Source organism: Bubalus bubalis, chromosome 7, assembly GCF_019923935.1.
Source record: "Bubalus bubalis isolate 160015118507 breed Murrah chromosome 7, NDDB_SH_1, whole genome shotgun sequence".
NCBI classification, from domain to species: domain Eukaryota; kingdom Metazoa; phylum Chordata; class Mammalia; order Artiodactyla; family Bovidae; genus Bubalus; species Bubalus bubalis.
This window is the reverse complement of record NC_059163.1, coordinates 57855002-57878033: the sequence shown is the minus strand read 5'-3', so window position 1 is coordinate 57878033 and position 23032 is coordinate 57855002. Positions and strand designations below refer to the sequence as shown.

At 42.9% G+C, this 23032-nt stretch overlaps 1 protein-coding gene across 3 annotated transcripts in view; it reads right to left on the bottom strand.

Moving 5' to 3' along the window:
* The window catches only part of RBM47 (RNA binding motif protein 47), a 175927-nt gene that overhangs the window by 83201 nt on the left and 69694 nt on the right, over positions 1 to 23032 (bottom strand). The window contains exon 1 of one of the 3 annotated variants that reach the window (XM_045166300.1): positions 2797 to 3000. The exons of the other annotated variants lie outside the window; for them this stretch is intronic. The gene's annotated coding sequence lies outside the window, so the exon portion shown is untranslated. Of the gene's footprint in view, positions 1 to 2796; positions 3001 to 23032 lie in introns of those variants that run through there. 3 annotated transcript variants of the gene reach the window in all.

Below are 23032 nucleotides of genomic sequence, written 5' to 3'. Positions count from 1 at the left end.
AGGAATTTTAAACCAAAAGCGAGTAGGCAGAGTGAGGCCCTGATGGACTTAATGGCTTGAATTTTTTGAATGCTGTGAGGACTGTTTTTTGCCTTAGTTAAGACCTTGTGTTACTAGACAAGGATTCTTTTTTTTTTTTTTTTTTGGCCCCACTGTGGGCACATGGGATCTTAGTTCTGCGATCAGGGATCGAATCTGTGTCCCATTCAGCAGAAGTCTTAACCACTGAACTGCCAAGGAAGTCCCAAGTGAAGGATTTTTAATCATTGCTCGACTAACCTATACAAATTCAGTTTTTACCAAAACAAAACCAGCCCCAAATAGCCCATGTCTTTATGATGCTTCCCCTAGTCTGCCTGATAGTTCTGATCCCAAGTTCCCGTGACTGTGACTTTCCTGGCACAGTCACCCAAAAATCTTGAAAGGTGGGCGTTACTCATCCACACCTTTTCGTGACAGCTCTGTTCAAGCAAGCCAAAACAACCCTGACTCCTTAGGCATTCCTGCATGTTGCAAACTGCCACCTACTTTGGGGGCCAATTACTGTCCCTAGAGATTTCACCTTCACGATATATTATAAACCAAGAGCTTGCTGTCTAAAGCAGAGAAAGAGCAGATGACAAAATCTTTGTGGAGAGACTTTACCCAAATATATGCCTGATAAGGATTTCCCTGTAGCTCACATGGTAAAGAATCCGCCTGCAATGCAGGAGACCAGGGTTCGATTCCTGGGTTAGGAAGATCCTCTGGTGAAGGGAATGGCAATCCACTCCAGTATTCTTGCTTGGAGAATCCCATGGACAGAGGAACCTGGCAGGCCACATTCTGTGGGTTTGCAAAGAGTCAGACACAACTGAGCGACTAACACACACATGCCTGATAAAGCCAGCCTAGTACTATTAACATATCACATGGAATAGCAGCAGAGTTTAAAATGCCAGAGATAGGGGCCAATGTATCCAGAGTTTAATTTGACATCTGAGTGGATCCATTTACAAACTGCCCAATAACTGCAAGAACTCCTAAAGAGAGATGGAAATGTAGACTTTGTTGATCTTAGTTTCTTATAATTCCATATAGACCTTTGGGACTTCTGATTTTAAATAAGCAAACAAAGGAACTGCACTGGGTAGGATTTTCCCAATGAAATAATGGGAAACAGGGAATAGCAAATATCTGGAAATGATTTATTTTTAGACTTCTTTCCAGTCTTCCTGTTCCTCTGATGAAATTTCACACATAAAAGTCTATCCATCTACCTGAAAGACAGTGGAATTAATGCATGAGTTTCTTCACTGGTCAGGATCTATTTTGGATTTCTGCAGTATTAATAACATTGAAGGTCAAAAGTCTGACAGACCCTTAAGCAATCATGGTGCGTCTATGGGACAGAGAAGTAAACAGCAAGTATTCCTACCTCTGTTTCAAAATTTTAAAAGAGAGATAAGAAAAAGGTAAAACACTTGTGGCAAGTTACATAAACTTACAGTGGTCAGGGTAGTGAAATGACTCAACGTAAAATTCCGTTTTCTGATACACATATAAAAACAATCAAATCTGCTATCCCTCGGGTGAACTGATGTCTTCGGCCCTTCGAAATTGTAGATTTAGTCCTATTTGTCTAAATACACAAAGCCACAGTGAACTTTTCCCATGAAGGAAGTTTCCTCTCATTTTGAAACCATCATTTATTTCAACCATTTTGCAATGACTGGGAACTTGTCAGAAGATAGACTCTCAGCTTCTGACTGCTAGCGTCACCGGTGAAAAGAGTACGCTAACAATGTTCCTTCATAATCAGTGCTACAGTCCATGGGGTCACAAAGAGCTGGACACGACTGACCAACTGAACAACAACATGCTTGCCGTTTAATCTGAACTTCAGCACCATCTTTATGATGAGGTTTCCTGCCATAAAGTAAAAACAGACTAAAGATTCCACATGCTTGTCACATTGCAAATACCATCCAGCAACTTCTTTTCCCAGGAACTGGCCATTACAGTCACCTTCTGGAGTTACCCCTTTTCTAGATTTTCCTACCTACTGTTTGAGTTTTAACCACAAACAACACAGTTTCAAGTATCTGTGTCCAGGATATCATTATTACATTTGATCAAATGTAAACATTTGATTATGGCTCTGGTTTTATCATAGACGCTCATGTTTTCTACAAAAGAAAAAAAAAAAGGTAGAATACTTAGCATTCCCAAGAAGCATTGAGTCATTCGTTTCTCCAAAACTATGTATGACCAGGATATAAAGTTATTCCTAGCAACTGTGTTCTAAAAACAAAAATTTGAGGATAGGAAGAGTCTTTCAAGCTGACCTTTCATCGGGGCAAGGAGTGGGTAAGAGAGAAAGTTTAAGAGTATTTTCACAAAACCCAAGCCACCATTTAGCAAAAGCTTTTCAGGGAGTGAGTCACGGGGTATAATGAAACGCAAATCACAAGGCTACACGTTGCCTCCTAGGAACACTGCAGCTGGTTCCGAATTCTTTGCTAAAGCAAACGCTAAGTTCTGATCCAGGCCATGGGGCAACCTCCTGCGCAGGTAGATTTTACCTCCTTCTCTGTGACATACACGTCCCTGGACTAAAACCGAAAACAACATTCAACCGAAACTGAAGATTACAATTATCCAGGGACGCCGATCCACAGAAAAATACAGCTTGCAAAGCAATCCTTTGGCCCCTTCCTCACCAGTCCTGCCCCTTCAGCAGAAGGAACGCGTATGTAATCTAACATTTTAAACATGTATAAAAACTAAAGTATGAAACGAGTACCTGCCACACACCTGGAGCTCCCTTTCCCCTGCTGGCTCTCTCCTCCTACACTCTGGCAACGGAATGCCCTTCAAAACCCTGGCTCAGTGCTTTTGGTAAATGTTTTACGAGACACTAAACAGCCTTGTGTCCCACCCTCAGAGCAAACACCATTGAGAGAACACAATATAATGGTCGAAAAGATATCGTGTGATGTGATGTGCAGTAATGCAAATGAACAGGCGGGCTCTATTTCCACACTTCCCCTTAAGGGGGAAAAGAAAATCCCAAACTTCCAAGGGGTGGGGGTGGGCTAGCAGATACAAACTCGGAGTTTTGTGTGGGTTTTTTTTTTTTTAAGCCTCATTATGATAAGCTCATTGTTCTAATCCCCAAGCAAGTCTTGGCTTGTTAAAATGAAAAAGTGTCAAAGGCAAGAGTTAATAAAGGGTAGAGGTCACGAGTGAATCTGTAGAGACTGCCACATCTAAACATGTACCATGTATTTCTAGTTTTCAGAGCAAAGCGGACGCCAAAAAAGCTTTACAGAAACCAACTTCCACAAAAAATAAAACGTACTTCCCATTTTCCAAACCCTTCAAGTTATTCACAGTTAAAAACCAACTCTGCTCCAAACCAGAAGTTTTGCATTCCATTCAAGTTAACAATTACAACTGGAGGATAACAGAAACTGGCTGGCACTGAATTATTAGCATACCCAAAAGTCAGGTGCCTCTTGGTACCACCAGGGTTAACAAGATAAAGAGAGAGCACCCAGGGATCATCTACAGCACACATGAATGTCGATGAAGTCCGGAGCTCCTGTGGGCAGCTCACACCTACCTGCTCTTGGAGCTGAGAAATGAGAAAACAGAATTATCCCGTGACCGTCGAGCCAACTCCATAAAAAGAGACCAAGGCCGTAGAGAGAAGGAATTGACTTTGGCTTTGGAATCACACACAGCCAGGTTAGGCAAATAAGAAAACCCATTCTCTAGTCCCCACCCCCACCAGAGTCCCCAGGAACACCTAGAATTCTTCATTTCATACCTTTAGGATATCCAGTGGGGTAGAAAGAAGACTGAACAGGGAACTGCAATCAAGGCTTTTGGGCACACCAGCTGTGTGACCTTGAGCAAATCACTTAACCTCTCTGAGCCTGTTTTCCTCACCTATAAAATAAAAATGTCTAAAACCAGGAAAGATTTACCCAAAGAATTGCCAGCCCTCTTAATCTGAGAGCGTAGAAAATGGTATATACACATTTCCAAAGCATTTGCAAGGTAGTTGTCCATTTTTCCTCCCCGACCCCTTACCTCCATAGGTCCTATCTTGTTTTCAGTTTCCTCAGTATTACAGATGCCTCAGGTTAGTGCTGTGACTAATCCACCTTGGGTGGATATCCTAAAGGCCGGTTATCTGCCTCCCAGAGGCGTGGTGAGCCGACCTCCCGGGCCTCCAGCCCAGGCTGCCAGTGCCTGCGCTTTCACAACATTTCTCCTCTTGAATTCATCTTGCCCTCTAACACAGATACCTGCATGCCTGCCTCCCTTCCCCTTTCCTTCTCTCTTTTTTTTTTTTTTTTCTCATTTTCTCTTTCCTATCCTCCTTTCTATCCTTGCTTTTTTGCCCAACTCCTCAACAGAGAGATGATGTGTATATCAATTACTCCTATCACCCTCTTTCTTCTTTTATTTTAGGTGATAAACAAGCTGGTGAGGGAGTGAAACAGATGTGTTATCATCCAGATTCTACTGAAGAGAGATCCAGAAAGATTCAACAGCTGGCTCTAGGTCACGAGGCTGAAGCTGGACTTTCCTGACAGGCCAAGGTTTCCCTCCTTCATGGCCAGGACCACCCAATTCCCCACCCTCAGATATGCCTCTTCTCAGAGCCTCAAATTCGCCACATAGTATGACTGAGTCTCCCTGCTAATTCTGGCATATTCTCACCTTCCTCCCTCTGGGCTCATCAAATTCTTATCCTATTTGGGGGGCAGGGGAGTCTATCTCACTTGACCCCCACAGCCCACCTCCCCTTCTTTAAGCAAACCAAAGAGGAACAAATCTGCAAAGCGACAAACCCACACAACTGGGGAATAATTATTCACTTCATAGGAATCTTTCCCTTCATTAGTACCTCTCTTGGGTACTCTTGGGTACAAGCCACGTTGTACCACATATCCACATACAAGTCAACCACTTTCTAGACCATAAGAGTAGCCTCTGCATCCTTAGCATGCTGTCCAGTGCTTATGGTTAAGGAACATATTTGAATTCTGAAGAAAAAAAAAGTGTGAAGACAATATCAGAATCCAAAGTAGTGCCTAATGGAGTAAACTCCAGGTATGACTCCAGATATGACTTGAGAGTTTAGGGTTTTGATGTAGTAGCTATGTTTTGTTCTATATTCAAAGAGGATGAGAAAAGTGGATTATAAAGACAATGTGGCAAATAAATTAACCATCAAATCATGCCATGAAATAAGAACCAATGATTAAATGCCAGACAGGGAAGCCTGGCATGCTGCAGTCCACGGGGTCTCAAAGAATTGGACACGAATTAGCAACTGAACCACAATTACCGGTTACCTGATAAACAATCCTGGTAATGGACAGGGAAGCCTGGCGTGCTGCATTCCAAGGGGTCGCCAAGGGTTGGACAGACTGAATGACTGAACTGAATTGATCTATAATCTCATTTAATTTAATCTAACAGAGGAGGAGGAGACAGGTTCAGAGAACCTGCCCCAGGGCATGCTCTTCCTCTGATAAGGGCAGAGCTGAGACTCAGAGCAGATCCAATCCAGTCATTGCTCTTCATCTAAGCCACTCTCTCCTGCCACAAGGACCCTGGCTCCAGGGAGGATCTGTTGGTCAAATCCAGAGTCACCTGTGCATGCTTTCTAGGCTCTACAAGAACACATTTGGCCCTGTTCTTCTACTCCTTTTCCTTGGGTTCCCCAATCCTTCTTTTCACCTTTCACCCCGAGACAATCTGTCCTGCTCACTTTGAAATCTATTGACAGATTCTACTATCAAGGATCTCAGTTAACCACAACTGAGATATGGATAGTATGGATTTCCCCACTTCAAGTAAGCCTTTATGTTCATTTTTTTCCTGTGGCCACAAATTTGGTATTTGACTTTAAACACTGTGGGCTGTGTTAAAATTCCGTGTCAAATATAGTCCTTGGTGTTCTATTGTATATTCAAATATTTCATCTCATGCTGCTCAGAAGATAAATTCTTTGTCCCTGAGAAAGAACTGTGCCTTCCAGGCAATATAAATGTTTGATAGTAGCATTTTCCCACTTCCAGCCATGCAATTCTAAGTTGGGTTTTGTGCTATTGTTTTGGGTATGCCAGCATGCAGATGTCCCCTGGGTACTTCTAACTGCCGAGTTCTATTAGGGCAGAAAATCAACCTCTCTTTGCTCTTTCACCAGAGTGTCTGTCATTCCAGAGGCCCACCTCTAGCTTAGATATATCTGAATCTAGCATTTGGTCTGCAAGATGGTCCCAGATTCTGAAAGGGGTTTTGAGTTCTCTCAGACACCAGTGATAAGAAGGAGGAAGAGCAAGAGGAGAATGTTTTATTTGGAGAGAGGCGAGTAAGTCTCGCAGAATCCTTGAGAAGTCTTTACTCCCCTGACTCATTCAAGCCCTTTCAGTTTTCTGGAAAGGGCATCTGAGAGCATCCTGAAGGCAGCCTCAGAAACTTCTGGTCATCCAGCCCAGCCTAAATCAAACCCTAAGAAAGGTCCCCACAGTCTCTAGTGTTTTTCCAAACTGCTTAAGGAAGGAGATGTTGGAACAGATGAGGGGAACACATGATTAATCAACACAAAGTCCATCACTGTCTTTCACTGGGACAGTAACAGTTTCACTGGGACCAGAAGGTTCTCAAAGTGAGGTCCCTGGATCCCCTGGGAGACCCTTTCGGAGGTCTGCAAAGTCAAAACAATTTTCATAATAATTTAAATAACATTTCTGTATTTTTCCACTGTGTTGACCTTTGCACCAATGATGAAAAGGCAGCAGAGAGTTACACTGCTGGTACCTCAGCACAAAAGAAGACAGTGGCACCAAGTTGCACTAGGAATCACAGCATTTTTCTATTAGCAGGCACTAGAAGTTGTCTTTATTATTTTTTTGAATGTACTTGAAGCAGGAAAACATTAATTCCATCATTTTAACACATCTTGACTCTTGAGCACATATCTTTTTAAATATTCTGTGTGATGAAATGGGAAGCATGCACAAAACACTCTTGCTGCATGCTTAATCATGACCATAGACTCAAGAAAAGTCACGTGTGTGACAGGAACAGGGTCATCTACAGCTGCTTCTGTCACAGAACACTATTTTTACTTGAAAGAATAACTGCAGCTAAACTATGGTTATCCAGATACTGGGTATTTGGTAGGTACTTTCTGGAGAAACAAATGAAATGTGCCTGTCTCTTCAAAGAACACAACTAATGGTATTTGTCTCCAATGATAAAATCGGAGCTTTCAAGCAAAAGTTAAATTTTTGAAGAACTTCCATTCACCACCATGAGCTTAATAGTTTGTCATAATTAAATGCTTTTCTGATGAAATTAGTTGTGATATTAGTAAATGTGATTTTTAAAAATATTATATAACGAAATGTGTCAATATTGCAATGATCTTCACAACTCAGTAAACCAGTCTTTTCCAAATGACCAATTCACAATGTTACAGAATCACACGTAGTAAAAGGCCCATTCATAGTACAAGTAAACCAGTGGAAGAAGGCTGAGCGCCGAAGAATTGATGCTTTTGAACTGTGGTGTTGGAGAAGACTCTTGAGAGTCCCTTGGACTGCAAGGAGATCCAACCAGTCCGTTCTGAAGATCAGCCCTGGGATTTCTTTGGAGGGAATGATGCTAAAGCTGAAACTCCAGTACTTTGGCCACCTCTTGCGAAGAGTTGACTCATTGGAAAAGACTGATGCTGGGAGGGACTGGGGGCAGGAGGAGAAGGGGACGCCAGAGGATGAGATGGTTGGATGGCATCACTGACTCGATGGACGTGAGTCTCAGTGAACTCCGGGAGTTGGTGATGGACAGGGAGGCCTGGCATGCTGCGATTCATGGGGTCGCAAAGAGTCAGACACGACTGAGCGACTGATCTGATCTGATAAAAACTTCACTGATACGGTTTCAGATTCCATACTACAACTAATCATTAAGAAACTATCTCTTATAGAGTTTGGCTTTAATAGTAAAGAAGAATGTTCTCAACTATCTGAAAAGTATATCAAAATACCCCTCTCTTTTCCAACTACATATCTTTGTGAAGCCAAGTATTCTTTATTTACTTCAATAAAAATAATGTATTTCGCCAGATGGAAGGCATAAGCAGATATAAGAATAAAGTTGACTTCTATCAAGCCAGTAATTATTTGCAAAAAATATAATGTGCTTTCTATCATCTATTTTTTTGGAAATATAGTTTTTCATAAAATGTTATTTATGTTAACATGAAAGTGAAAGAAAAGTGAAAGTGAAGTCACTCAGTCGTGTCTGACTCTTTGCGACTCCATGGACTGTAGCCTACCAGGCTCCTCCCTCCATGGGATTCTCCAGGCAAGAGTACTGGAGTGGGTTGCCATTTCCTTCTCCAGGGGATCTTCCCGACCCAGGGATTGAACCTGGGTCTCCTGAATTCCAGGCAGATGCTTTAACCTCTGAGCCACTTTTGAAGTACTTAATAAATATTTTTAATTTCTTAGTTTGAATTTCTAATGTGGTAAATAGTTACAGATACAACCCACATAAACAAGAGCACTCTGGGTTCCTTAATAATTCTTAAGAATGTAAAGACAGCAAATAAAAATGAAGAATGAAAAATTATATTTTCAGCAAATAAAAATGCAGATCAGAGTTAATTTCTGTTAATTTTTATTTTATGTTGAAGAATAGTTGATTAACACTGTTGTGTTAGTTAAATTTGAATTTCAGATAAACAACAAATAATAGTTTAAGTATCTATGCAACTTTTGGGACATATTTATACTAAAAAAATTACTTTATTATTTATCTGAAGTTTATATCTGAGTGTCCTTTATTTTATTTGCCTGTTAAAGATGTTCTGAGCCCAGAAAGTTTGAGACATGCCCCGCACACATGTGCTAACACACTAACATGTATTTAACACCCACTGTGTATCATACCCAGCACTAAATTCTTGACAAAGACTACCTCTTCACTCATCTCCAAAACCCTACGCGGCAAGTATTATTGAGATCCCTAGTTAAGTAAAACTAGTTATTGGTGGAAGGCAAGACTGGAACCCACTCACTCAGACACCAAAATCTCAACTTGTAACCATTAGGGTTACACTGAAATCTAATGGAGAATCCCAAAGATGATGGGTTTTTTTTACATATTTGCATCTCCAAATTTTAGCAAATTGATTTCTTTTTTTCTCTGTCTCACAGCTGTGTATATGTTCTTCTATCAGTAATGATGGAAGCCAAGGCTGTGTGTCAGGAAATTCTATCCAGAACTGGTTGTGAGTATTTGACTGAGAGCAAACTTTCCTAATGGATGCTTCCCTGGGCATGACAACTGCCTTTTTCCAGGCTGGGAATTCTAGAATGGAGCGGTGGTACACGGGCACTGCTCGTTACTATTAATTGGAAGCTGCTGGGAGCTTGGTGCTGGACTTGAATCATCCTTGAGAACTGGTAATTTCTCCAAATCAATCTGTACCAACTGAAGCAAATGCTGCTGCTGCTGCTGCTAAGTCACTTCAGTCGTGTCCGACTCTGTGCAACCCCATAGACAGCAGCCCACCAGGCTCCCCTGTCCCTGGGATTCTCCAGGCAAGGACACTGGAGTGGGTTGCCATTTCCTTCTCCAATGCATGAAAGTGAAAAGTGAAAGGGAAGTCGCTCAGTCGTGTCCGACCCTCAGTGATCCCATGGACTGCAGCTTTCCAGGCTCCTCCATCCATGGGATTTTCCAGGCAAGAGTACTGGAGTGGGGTGCCATTGCCTTCTCTGAAGCAAATGCAACTATTGTTTTAAGTGAGCCAAGGTCCTGTTTTTCATATGATCATGACCCAGGCTACTGGATATATTTAATGAGCCAAGGTTTGACAGTAAACAAACTAGGGAAAGTGAACTTTTTTGTGTGATACAGCATGACAGCACGTGTATATACTCACTGCACCTCAAGATCTGCAAATACAAAAATGAATTTGCTTGCAGGCAACTCAGACCTCCTCCCCGCCCCCAATCACCCAAGTGGCGCCATGGTAAAGAACCGCCTGCCTATGTAAGAGATGTGGGTTCAATCCCTGAGTCGGGAAGAACTCCTGGAGTAGGGCAAGGCAACGCACTCCAGTATTCTTGCTTGGAGAATCCCCATAGACAGAGGAGCCTGGAAGGCTGCAGTCCATGGGGTCGAAAAAGAGTCAGACACGACGTAGTGACTTAGCATGCGTGCCCTAGTCACCTTTCTTCTCCAGTCTCCCGTCAGCTAGACACGGAGGAGGGGCTACACAAGTCTAGACTGCACAGAATGGGGAAGGCCCCCAAGGCACTGAAAAGAACCAGGTTTGATCCTTGTGTTTGTATTTACTTTATCCGGGCTGCCTGTATGATGAGGACAGCAATATTCACCTGGCAAACTACAGTCCATAGGGTTGCAAAGAGTCGGACACCACTGAGTGAGTAACTACTACTACTGTGCATAATGAAGTGTAGACAGCGAGAAACATGTAAGGGAGGTACAGCGAGACAGAGAGGGATACTAGTTTTTCAGACAGGAAAACTTCTTTAACAAAGGGAAGATTTACCTTTCAGATCTTTTGTTTTGTAAATTTGGATTTTTATTAGACGTGAGGCACACCAGATTATATTAAAGGTGGTTGTGTATACAGAAGGGTGATAGAACTTTGAAAATTAGCCTGGAGGAGAGAATGGGACAAAAGGAGAAGGAAAAAACAAAAAAAGTGTAGATCTGAAAGATTTTCCAGGCAAGAATACTGGAAAGTGAAAGTGAAGTCACTCAGACGGTGCACTACCCATTTTTCAAACAATAGGCATAAAGTGAAGTTGCTCATTTGTGTCCAGCTCTTTGCGACCCCATGGACTGTAGCCCACGAGGCTCCTCCCTCCATGGGATTCTCCAGGCAAAAGTACTGGAGTGGTTTGCCATTTCCTTCTCCAGGGGATCTTCCCCTCCCAGGGTCTCTCACACTGCAGGCAAACTCTTTACTGACTGGGCAACCAGGGAAGTTGGCCACAGGACTGGAAAAGGTCAGTTTTCATTCCAATCCCAAAGAAAAACAATGCCAAAGAATGCTCAAACTACCGCACAATTGGACTCATCTTACACGCTAGTAAAGTAATGCTCAAAATTCTCCAAGCCAGGCTTCAGCAATATGTGAACCATGAACTTCCAGATGTTCAAGCTGGTTTTAGAAAAGGCAGAGGAACCAGAGATCAAATTGCCAACATCTGCTGGATCATCAAAAAAGCAAGAGAGTTCCAGAAAAACATCTATTTCTGCTTTATCAACTATGCCAAACCCTTTGCCTGTGTAGAGCACAATAAGCTGTGGAAAATTCTGAAAGAGATGAGAATACCAGACCATCTGACCTGCCTCTTGAGAAATCTCTATGCAGGTCAGGAAGCAACAGTTAGAACTGAACATGGGACAACAGACTGGTTCCAAATAGGAAAAGGAGTACGTCAAGGCTGTATATTGTCACCCTGCTTATTTAACTTATATGCAGAGTATATCATGAGAAACGCTGGGCTGGAAGAAGCATAAGCTGGAATCAAGATTACCAGGGGAAGTATCAATAACCTCAGATATGCAGATGACAGCACCCTATAGCAGGAAGTGAAGAACTAAAGAGCCTCTTGATAAGAGTGAAAGAAGAGAGTGAAAAAGTTGGCTTAAAGCTCAACATTCAGAAAACTAAGATCATGGCATCTGGTCCCATCATTTCATGGCAAATAGATGCGGAAACAGTAGAAACAGTGACAGACTTTATTTTGGGGGACTCCAAAATCACTGCAGATAGTGATTGCAGCCATGAAATTAAAAGATGCTTACTTCTTGGAAGGAAAGTTATGACCAACTTAGACAGCATATTAAAAAGCAGAGACATTACTTTGCCAACAAAGGTCTGTCTAGTCAAGGCTATGTTTTTTCCCGTAGTCATGTATTGATGTGAGAGTTGGATTATAAAGAAAGCTGAGTGCCAAAGAATTGATGCTTTTGAACTGTGGTGTTGGAGAAGACTCCTGAAAGTCCCTTGGACTGCAAGGAGATCCAACCAGTCCATCCTAAAGGAAATCAGTCCTGAATATTCAATGGAAGGACTGATGCTGAAGCTGAAACTCCAATATTTTGGCCACCTGATGCGAAGAGCTGACTCATTTGAAAAGACCCTGATGCTGGGAAAGATTGAAGGCGGGAGGAGAAGGGGACGACAGAGGATGAGATGGTTGGATGGCATCATCGACTCAATGGACATGAGTTTGAGTAAATTACATGAGTTGGTGATGGACAGGGAAGCCTGGCGTGCTGCAGTCCATAGGGTCACAAAGAGTCAGACAGAACTGAGTGACTGAACTGAACTGAACTGACCAGGGAAGTTAGATAATTAAGAAGTACATTTTAGGAACCAAATCTTGGTGAGAACCTAGTGTCGGAAGGGAATGAAAAAGAGTAATTAAAAAATTTTTTTAAAACAGTCAACTTCACCCTGTGTCTCAGGCCTACATGGCAGGGCTGCTGTCTGAGCTCAGATATAGGCCCAGCCCTACCTGGTGGGCCCTGTGTCTCCCTGGCAGTCTTTCTATCTGCATATGCAATCTAGATCCCTCAAGCACTGAAAGGAGTGTCTGGAGGAGAGGGGAAAAGAAAAAGAATAACAAACTGAGATGCAAGCCCGGCTCCTGCCTCAGATAAGCTTGGATGACCATGGAGTGTGCAGCTTTTCCCTTCAAGGGACCTTCAGAATTTATTCTCCTGAATGCTGAATGTCAAGAAAGACACAGCCAGAAACTGTGACTCATCAAATTTCCAACGTCAAGACCAGAGAGCACAGACTGGATCCAAGGACTGGGTTTGCACTCAGAGTCAAGGCCCCTGCCTGCTTCCAATAGAAAGGGGGTGGAGCCATGGCCCAGCCTTCGCCCCCAGCAGCTGCCTTTCCCTGACTTGACACACGGAGAACAGGGAGTTTTATCCACTGTGCTTGAGCCACAGGCCATTAGGACACTTCAGAAAGCGATCTGCCTTGAAAAGTGGTTGGATCTGTATATGAAGGTCACTCACTGGCTGTTTGTGTAGAGCCACATAGTAAATATTTTCAGCTCTGCCGGCCAAATGGTTATATATGTTTCTTTTTCTTTTTTTGAGAAAGCCTTAAAAATGTAAAAACCATTCTGAGCTACATACAAAAACTGGCAGCAGAGTGGGCCTTAGTTTGCTGGTCCCTTACTTAGAGCAACAGCGAAGGGTGGGCAGCATAAACTAGGGGTTTTCAGTTTGGTTGTTAAAACCATGAGGCAGGGAGTTGCAGCTACTGAAGCCAGAGCCCCTAGAGCCTGTGAGAAGTTACTGCAATGAGAAGCCCGTGTATACAAAGAGAGTAGCTCTCGCCTGCCGCAATTAGAGAAAAGCCGGCACGGCAAAGAAGACCCAGCATAGCCAAAATAAATATATTAACTAATTAAAACAAAACAAACCATGAGGCAGCTGTTACATTGCCTTGTTGCTGACAAAGACCACTAATTCTCCGTCGCACTTGCCTGGTCTAACATTCTCTGCTTGTGGAGTCATCTTCCCTTTGGTATGATCCTCTTCAAAGAAGAATTTAGCTATAGATCTGGTGAAATCAAACCTTAAAATGATAGTCTTATATAGTCAGGAAATTAGATAAATGGGATGGAATTTTAAATAAGTTAGAATATTTTTAACAGGCTAGTTTTCTTTTCTTTTTTTTTTTTTCAGGTGTATCTGTGTGTGTGTGTGTGTGTGTGTGTGTGTGTGCGTGACTGCATTTCTGCTGAAAAGTGAACACTCCACACTGTGGTAGTCCTCACACTTGTGTGTGTGCTCTGTTGTGTCTGACTTATTGTGACCCCATGGACTTTAGCCCACTGGGTTCCTCTGTCCATGGGATTTTCCAGGCAAGAATACTGGAATACTCTTACTGCGTTGCCATTTCCTACTGCGGGGGATCTTCCCAACCCAGGGATCGAACCTGCATCACTTGCATTTCTTACATTGGCAGGCTGGTTTTTTACCAGTTACACCACCTGGGAAGCATGCATATGTGTCACAGAATTCCAAACGTGGAAAAGTCCTCCGACAGAGCCTGGCCTATAACTGTTTACATTTGGGGAAACTATAACGTGCTGCAGTTAAACGAGATAGTCCAGTGACACAATGACTGGCAGAAGAGCTGGGGCCAGAAACTTGGTTTCCTAATTTCCAAATTAGTTCTCTTTTACTTCTCTACTTCATTGCACATTGCCAAGTTGGTACTAAAAATTCTATTCAACAAATACTTACAGTATTTCCATATATGCCCAGCACTGGCTTGTGCTCTGGGATACAAAAGAAGTGTAAGAGAAGAGTCCTGCCCAAGAAAAACTTTTGAGCTCACTGAGAAAACAGGGCGCACACACACACAAAACAAATATACTGTCTTACATTATTATGTAATTGCAGGGCTAAAGCAGAACTGATAAAGCTTCCTATGATGGAACATTTCTCTGTTTTTGCTGTTCAACATAGTGGCCAGTAGCCATGTGTGGCGGCGGAGTACTTAAAATGTGGGTAGTGGGGCTTCCCTGGTGGCTCCGCTGGTCGATGCAGGAAGACACGGGTTCAATCCCTGATCTGGGAAGATCCCACATGCTGCAGAGCAACTAAGCCCGTGCGCCACAACCATTGAGTCCATGTGCCCCAACTACTGAAGCCCCTGCTCTAGGGTGCCTGTGCTCCACAACAAGAGAAGCCACCGCAGTGAGAAGCCGGCACACCAAAACTGCAGGGTAGCCCCTGCTCACCGAAGCTAGAGAAAAGCCTGCGCAGCAACGAAGACCCAGCACAGCCAAAAAGAAAACTAATTTTTTTTAAACGTGGGTAGTTCTTGGACTATAAGAGGCGAGAAGAGGAATTCAGGCAAGGTTTTATTAAGACTCCTGCTGTAGCACAAGAGAGTGAGGTGGGGTGAGCTGGTCCCTTAAACGGGGTGAGGGCAGGCACGGAGCAGTGGGACGGGCCCTCGTGGTGGTGCTGCACGCAGGGATCATGTGCAGTACCCTGCTCTGGCTCCCAGCACCTCAGAAGCAGCAGTTGGCCTTTTTGGTTTTGGCCTTTTAGTGTTTTGTTCATAATTTGCCTCAACTGAGGATGTGCACAGTTATTTTTAGTTCCTCATAGTTTCTTTGTATTTTGTTGCTCGAGGAGACATTTGTCCAGGAGCAATCACTGCAGTAAAAGGTCCCAGGACCCAAGACCCAGACTGTCTCATGACTAAGGAAGTGAACTTTTAATGGTATTTATTTTTAATTCCCTGGTAGCTCAATGGGTAAAGTCTGCCTGCAGTGCAGGAGACCGGAATTCGATCCCTGGGTCGGGATGATCCCCTGGAGAAGGAAATGGCAAACCACTCCAGTATTCTTGCTTGGAAAATCCCCATGGACAGAGGAGCCTTGTGGGCTACACAGTCCATGGAATCCCAAGACTCAGACAGGACTTAGTGACTAACCCACCACCAGAATTTTAATTAGTTTAAATAACCACATGTGGCTAGTGGTTACTGTATTGGGCATCACAGGTCTAAAAAAGCAGTTAAAGATATGGATGGAAGATATGTAACAGATATCCTGTCACTTCTCCCCCTTGCACCTTTGGCAGAAACCACTGTGACTCACAGAACCTGTTCCCTCTGAGCAGGGATGAGCTCTCAGGATTCTCCGTATTTTCAATTGCTAGGATCTGGCATATAATGAAATCTATTTGCCATCCTTGAGACAAATAGAAGGTGACAAATGTAGCAGAAGAAGGAAGTACTCGGGCCAAGCTTAGCAAGGCAGGGTTTAGACAGATACAGAGAAAGGGGCAGATTGTGTGCAGCTCTCCATGGGCAGAAGAGTATGAGCAAAGCAACTGATAGCGTTCTCCTGGTTCCAGGACAAGGGGGATGCTGGGCTGGCCAGAAAGGGGGGGTATGGTGGAGATAAGGGGTCACACAGAGGGTGGGACTAGATGAAGGAGACCTTTGGATTCCAGAAGGTTAGACTTTTTCTCAAGAGCAATGGGCACCTCTGAAGGTTTAAACAGGATAATGACAGGAGAAAAACCTGTTTTGAGAATTCGATCTGATAGTGAACCACAGATAGGATTGTATAATGGACACATACATTCAGAGACTAGTAAGATAACAATTGATATGGTGCTAGAGAAGACTCTTGAGAATCCCTTGGACAGCAAGGAGATCAACCCTGAATATTCACTGGAAGGACTCATGCTGAAGCTGAAGCTCCAATACTTTGGCCACCAGATGCAGAGAGCCGACTCACTGGAAAAGACTAGGAAAGATACTGGGAAAGATTGAGTGCAGGAGAAGAAGGGGGTGACAGAGAATGAGATCGTTGGATGGCATTGCCGAATCAATGTACATGCTGCTAAGTCACTTTAGTCGTGTCGGACTCTGTGCGACCCCATAGACGGCAGCCCACCAGGCTCCCCCGTCCCTGGGATTCTCCAGGCAAGAACACTGGAGTGGGTTGCCATTTCCTTCTCCAATGCATGAAAGTGAAAAGTGAAAGTGAAGTCGCTCAGTCGTGTGGGACTCTTAGCGACCCCATGGACTGCAGCCTACCAGGCTCCTCTGTCCATGGGATTTTCCAGGCAAGAGTACTGGAGTGGGGTGCCATTGTCCGAGAGACAGTGAAGGGCAGGGAAACATGGTGTGTTGCAGTCCATGGGGTTGCAAAAAGTCCGACACGAATTAGCAACTGAACAACAACAAAGAAGGCTATTCTGCTGAAGGTTCTTGGTTTTCCTTTAGGAAAGTAACACTTGCTTATTAAGGAAAATGAGAAAGTCACTGAAAAGCATATATAAAAATTAAAGCTAGACCTCTACCTTTCACACTCAACCATAGTTGGCATTTTGATGTAGCTTCTTCTAGGCTTTTTTTTTTCTTCCCCTTCCATGGCTATTGGAATAAATCAGGAATAAAGATAGGACTAGAACTAGGAAGGTGGTAGTGTGAATAATGAGGGAAAGAAAGCTACAAAAGGAATTCTTAAGTGAGATAGCAGAGTGATGAGTAAAGATAATCTCTTCTTATTGGTGTCTAATTAAAGGACAGATGACACTTTCGAGACCTTGAAAGTGAAGTGAAAGTGAAGTCGCTCAGTCGTGTCCGACTCTTTGCAACCCCATGGACTGCAGCCTATTGCCACACACACAGCAAGTGTGCCATTGCCTTCGAGACCTTCTCTAGACCTAAAATGGAACTAAACAGTTTATATGCATGTCTCTGTGCATTTCGGAGAAGGCAATGGCAACCCACTCCAGTGCTCTTGCCTGGAAAATCCCATGGACGGAGGAGCCTGATAGGCTGCAGTCAATGGGGTTGCTAAGAGTCAGACATGACTGAGCAACTTCACTTTCACTTTTCACTTTCATGCATTGGAGAAGAAAATGGCAACCCACTCCAGTGTTCTTGCCTGGAGAATCCCAGGGACGGGGGAGCCTGGTGGGCTGCAGTCTATGGGGTCACACAGAGTTGGAAACGACTGAAGCGACTTAGCAGCAGCAGCAGCAGCAGCTCTGTGGATTTTAGTGAACACACATATAGATAGCCGGAGTTGTCAAGACAATAAAGTTTCCTTGATCATTATGCTGTCAATAACACAGAGTCCGTTGTAATCTGTAAGATTTTAGGTGTAAAGTAATTAAAGTATATATTCTCAGCAGTGTTGCAGGGAGGATGTGTAGATGTGGTTCCCAGGACATGTCATGGGGCGGTGTAAACAGGGGATCCAGTCTCAGACAACACGCCACCAAGCAGTGACAGCGTCTTCCTAAGACCCAAAGGTTTTTAAGGCCCAAACCATCTTCACAGACCACAAAAAACCAAAAAAACAAAAACAGCTGTTAGAGAACACAAATTATGCTTTCCAGAAAAAGTCCTTCACCAGGTTAATAAGCACAAGTGTAAACCAGTGGTTCTCCACATGGGACCTACACGAGACTCAATCTTGGAGTTTTCAAAAAATATTGATGGTTGGGTCCCTTCTCAGACCAGTGATATCAGTGTCTCAGTAAGCAGGGCCTATGCATTGTTTTTTTTTTTTAAGTTCTCAAGATGACTGATGCCCGAAGCATTGGCAGATATCCCAGGGCTAGAACAGTTCAAAGGGTCTAGGGGCAGCGAGTGATCCAGACCTGAATGACTGTGTTCTTAGCCACGCTGGTGAAAAGCTACAGCCAGTTCCTTAGTGAAGGGGAACTAGAGGCCAAAAGAGAACCCACCACGAAACTTTTTAATTTGCATATTAAACTATACATAGCTTCTATTTTCAGAGTATACGATCTGTCATTTTCAATACACCCTTTCATCATTTTCACTGAACCAAGTGTGATTGAACTCCTGGGGACTGTGGCTACTCAATGAACTCTCACCAAAGAAACATGCCTTTCTCTGAGGATCCCTTGCCTTCTGAGGGGCTACTAGTTAAACAGTGTAGACGCTGGCTTCAGATGGACCTCCGTGAGCATGCCAGCTTTGCTGTGCACTCACGAAAACTCTGTGACTGTGTGCAAGTTACACATTCTGTTTCATACCTCAGTTTCCTGAGCTGCCAAATAGGAATCTTAATGTCTTTATGGGATTATTGTAGAAATTAAATGAGGCCATACAGGTTAAAGGCTTCCCTGGTAGCTCAGATGGTAAAGAATCTGCCTGCAATGCAGGGGACCCGGGTTCAATCCCTGGGTCAGGAAGATCCCCTGAAGAAGGGAATGGCAGCCCACCCCAGTATTCTTGCCTGGAAAATTCCATGGACAGAGGAGCCTAGCAGGATATATAGTCCATGGAGTCACAAAGAGTCGGACACAACTGAGTGACTAACATTTTCATACAGGTAAAAGAGATAATACCATTAAAAGACTTCTTTGGTGCCTGGCACAGAGTAAGCACTCAATAAATATTATCATTATTGCCATTATTTATCATTTATTTTCATCACCACCTCTGGGTTCCTTCTGACGCCAATATTTTATGGTTCTAAGAATCACTGGTGACTGACTGCACAGAAGGAGATCGCCAAAAATTAGCAGGTACTAACAAGTTAAGATTTAAATAAATGCCCAGACTGGATTCAGCTCCCTTCATCCCAGCTTGACTCTTCAGTAACTACTTCATTCTTTGCCTAAGCTGTCCCTTATATGTTGCAGATGCTGGTTTTAGTTTCAAAATGATGTCACTTATTTTGCAGGCACAGAACGTGGGTCTTTCTTGATGAAAGCAATGTAGTTCTTCTGTTACTGATATTTCTGGGCAGCACAGACACCTGTGAACCTGGCTGAAGTGAATGTGAGATCTTCTGCCTCCATCTGTCCCTGCTGCACCAACTGCTAACACTTGGGGGCAAACTGCCTGAACGTCGGCCCCCCACTCAGCATAATTCTGATGCTTGTCTAATGACTGGTGTGAAGATGTGGTTCTTGGAAACTTCGGGGCTGACATTTGAGTGTTGCCCATGAAATTTGCCTAAAGGCCCAATGCTGACGTTAGCCACAGATGTCAGCCTCAACCGTGAAGTGTTCTCTTTGCTTTCCACCATACCAATACCCTCCTACAGAAAATAATGCCATCATCGATCGTCATTCTGCCAAAAGACACACATCCTGTTGATGCCCATAGCTTTCTTTTTCTTTGTCCATGATGGGAATAAACCTCTTCCTTTTAGGAAGACAGTCCTCCTTTTGTAGGCAAACATCCGCCATGATGTTATTGGTTGAGGCATGGCTTACATCCACCTCACCACCTTTTCAGTTTTGAAAATGGGTTACCTTGTTTTGCAAATAGCAAGTCATCAAGCAGGTTGCCAAAGGAATTACTGGCTCTGTGAAACTTTTGTCCAGGTGATGAAATAATTTTAATAAGAGAAATTATCAGTTTGGGATTAGCCACAAACTCCCCATGAAACCCAGTTTTTCCTTAAGAAAACCAGTTTTTCCTAATGTATGTTGATTTGGGTCCAGAAAACACACTTCAGGATCATCTTAGTTACAGGAATGACATGTCATGAAGTCACTGGTTGATTATACCCACAACAAGCTAAATGTGAGTTGGGCATAACTACTTCGATACCAAGTCTTGGAAATTTCTTTGGCATATATCACCATTGGTCTTTATAAATAGCAAAGGACTTTGGCTACACAATAAGTTACTTTTGCATAAGTTCTCAATACCAACCAGCTCCATACCTGAATTAGCACTTTTATTAAACTGGATCAAATATCAGACAAAACAAAAGGAGACAAGAGGTCTAGACAAGAAAGTGGTAAATTTGTTCTCTGGTAAATCCAGACATAGATGAGAAAGAGACTCATTAACTTCTACTGCATTTTCAAAAATACATTAAATATATGAGTTACGACATTGCTTGTTACTTGATTCATTCCTGCTTTATTAACATTTTCTCATAACTAAATGGTTTTCCCTGGTAGCTCAGCTGGTAAAGAATCTGCCTGCAATGCAGGAGACCCCGGTTTGATTCCTTGGTTGGGAAGATCTCTTGAAGAAGGGATAGGCTACCCACTCCAATATTCTTGGGCTTCCCTGGTGGCTCAGCTGATAAAGAATCTGCCTGCAATGTGTGAGACCTGGGTTCAATCCCTAGGTTGGGAAGATCCCCTGGAGGAGGGCATGGCAACCCACTCCACTATTCCTGCCTGGAGAATCCCTATTGACTGAGGAGCCTGGCGGGCCACAGTCCCTGGAGTTGCAAAGAGTCGGATGTGACTACGCAACTAAGCACAGCACAGGGCAGCACAGCACAGCGTAACTAAATGGCTTAGCTTTCATCCTGAAACTCTTCTGGGGCAAGGATCATGTCTGACCCATCTTTGTATTCCTCACACTCCTGCCCCAGCATCTTTCATTACGGAGTACTTTTAAGTTTATTAACCTGAATCAAATTAAATTATGGGCCTTTTTCCCCCTCTCTGCAGTAATAAGTTATATGGTACAAAGTAAATACTAAGTAGTAACGTGTGATGGAAAAAAACATCTATTTTCAGAAGAAGCATAAAAGTCACAATTAGAACCTGCCTTTGGAGAGTGACTTCAGCAGCCTGGGGTCATTCTGTGAAGGTTCCCATTTGTAGTTGAGCAAATGAAAGAGAATTTGTTTCAACTCACTTGCTTGATCTTTTGTGTACCTGTTCTTTAGCAAGTTTCCTTCATATGGACCACATGAGTTAGGTGACTGTAAGGAGCCTAAGTCCTACTTGAGTTATAGCATGCTTTCTTAAAACAAAATGATGTCAAGATCATTTTCCAGAAGGTAGCCCTTCTGGTAATTTTTAGGAATTTGAGGAAAATTGCTTCTAAGAAATTTGTGATCTCATCAAATGAAATCTACAGTAGAGGAACACAAAGAGTCATTTTAGCAAAGAAAACAGTACATTAAGCTGTTCACCTTTTCCTCCTTTTCAAAAGTAACTTGCATCTTCAGCTTACAGGTTAAACAATATCCACTCCAGAATTTATTAACTTACTTGGAATGGAAATCTAGGCTATGATGACTAGGAAAGGTCAGCACTCAAAATGTTTCACTATTTTACTTAGAGGCCACCAGAAATTCTGTGATTTCCCCCTTTGCCCTTCCTACGAATGTCCACCACCTGATGTCTTATCTTGATGGAGGTGCACAGACTTCCTGTGACTTGAGAAAAATCAGATAATGACCTAGATGTTAACTTTTTAAGAGGACTGGCCAAAGAGGTCACCAAAAGTTCATACTAAAAGTTCAAATTTCTATAGATCAATCACGGCCAGTGATTCCCTTTCCTTCTGAATGGGGAAAACAGATCAATGTTATCTCAAACTGAGGTAGAAAAATCTTGAAAAATAAAATTAGAAGTTCTGTTAAAAAGATATATCTAACCCTGGTCGGCCCCTACACTCAATAGATTTCTCAAAAATGACATCAAATTCATTCATGACTAAGAAACCAGCAAGTTTGGTCAATTCAATGGAACTGGGGTTCCATGCAGCGTGTGGTATGTGCACACGTCTAAATGCACAGGTGTGAATTTCTGAATCTGTTAATTAAGTTACTCAGTTGCTCAACAGTACGCTGGATAGAAAATGTCAACATAGAGCATGAAGATTTGATATCTGAGAATCTCATAATGGTCCAAAATGGAAGTAGGGTCAGTAGCCGACCTCTGTTCATTCTAGTTAAACGAAAGAGAGAGAGAGAGAGGCCATGTCACATGACATGTGGGATCCCAACCCAGGATCAAACCTGCCCCCTGCTGCAGTGGGAACATAGAGTCTTAACCACTGGACCACCAGGGAAGTCCTCCATCTTTTTTTTTTTTTTTTCTTAAATCTGGCTTTTGGATGGAGGAATTATATATTCCATTACCAGTAATCACCCCTCCCTGATGCCATTAAATAAACAGAGAAAAAGAAAAGTGGACACATTTGTTCATGAAAACAATCCCTCACTAGAAGCTGATCACCCTCTGTGAGGGGTAGATGAAGGAAATTAAGAACACAGATTTGAGAATTCAAAAGATTGGTAGGAAAATAGAACCTGGAATCCAGCTCTAGGAAATGATGCTAATAGGAAAGGAAGAATATATGTTGAACCACAAAACCAAAAAAGTCTCTTAAACGTCTTTTAAAGACATTCTTACAGACATTTGACTAAGTCAAAAGATTCTTCCAGAATTTGACATCTGTTCATCTGAAGCCACTTTCCTTTACCTCTTTCCCCATTAGGTTCATGCTTATTCCTTGAACCTGATGCTCACTGGCCCATTTTGAAACCCTCCAGATATCCTCATTTGACAAGTCGCTACTGCCTGCCCCCAGTCTCCCATGCCTAGTAAACCATTCCTTCTTCTTTGGGTCTCAGTTAAAACAGCACTGAAATTCCAAGAAACCTTCCATGATGGTCACTCCTTTCACTAACGTTCAAAGTAGGTCCTTTCTTAATTCCTCGTA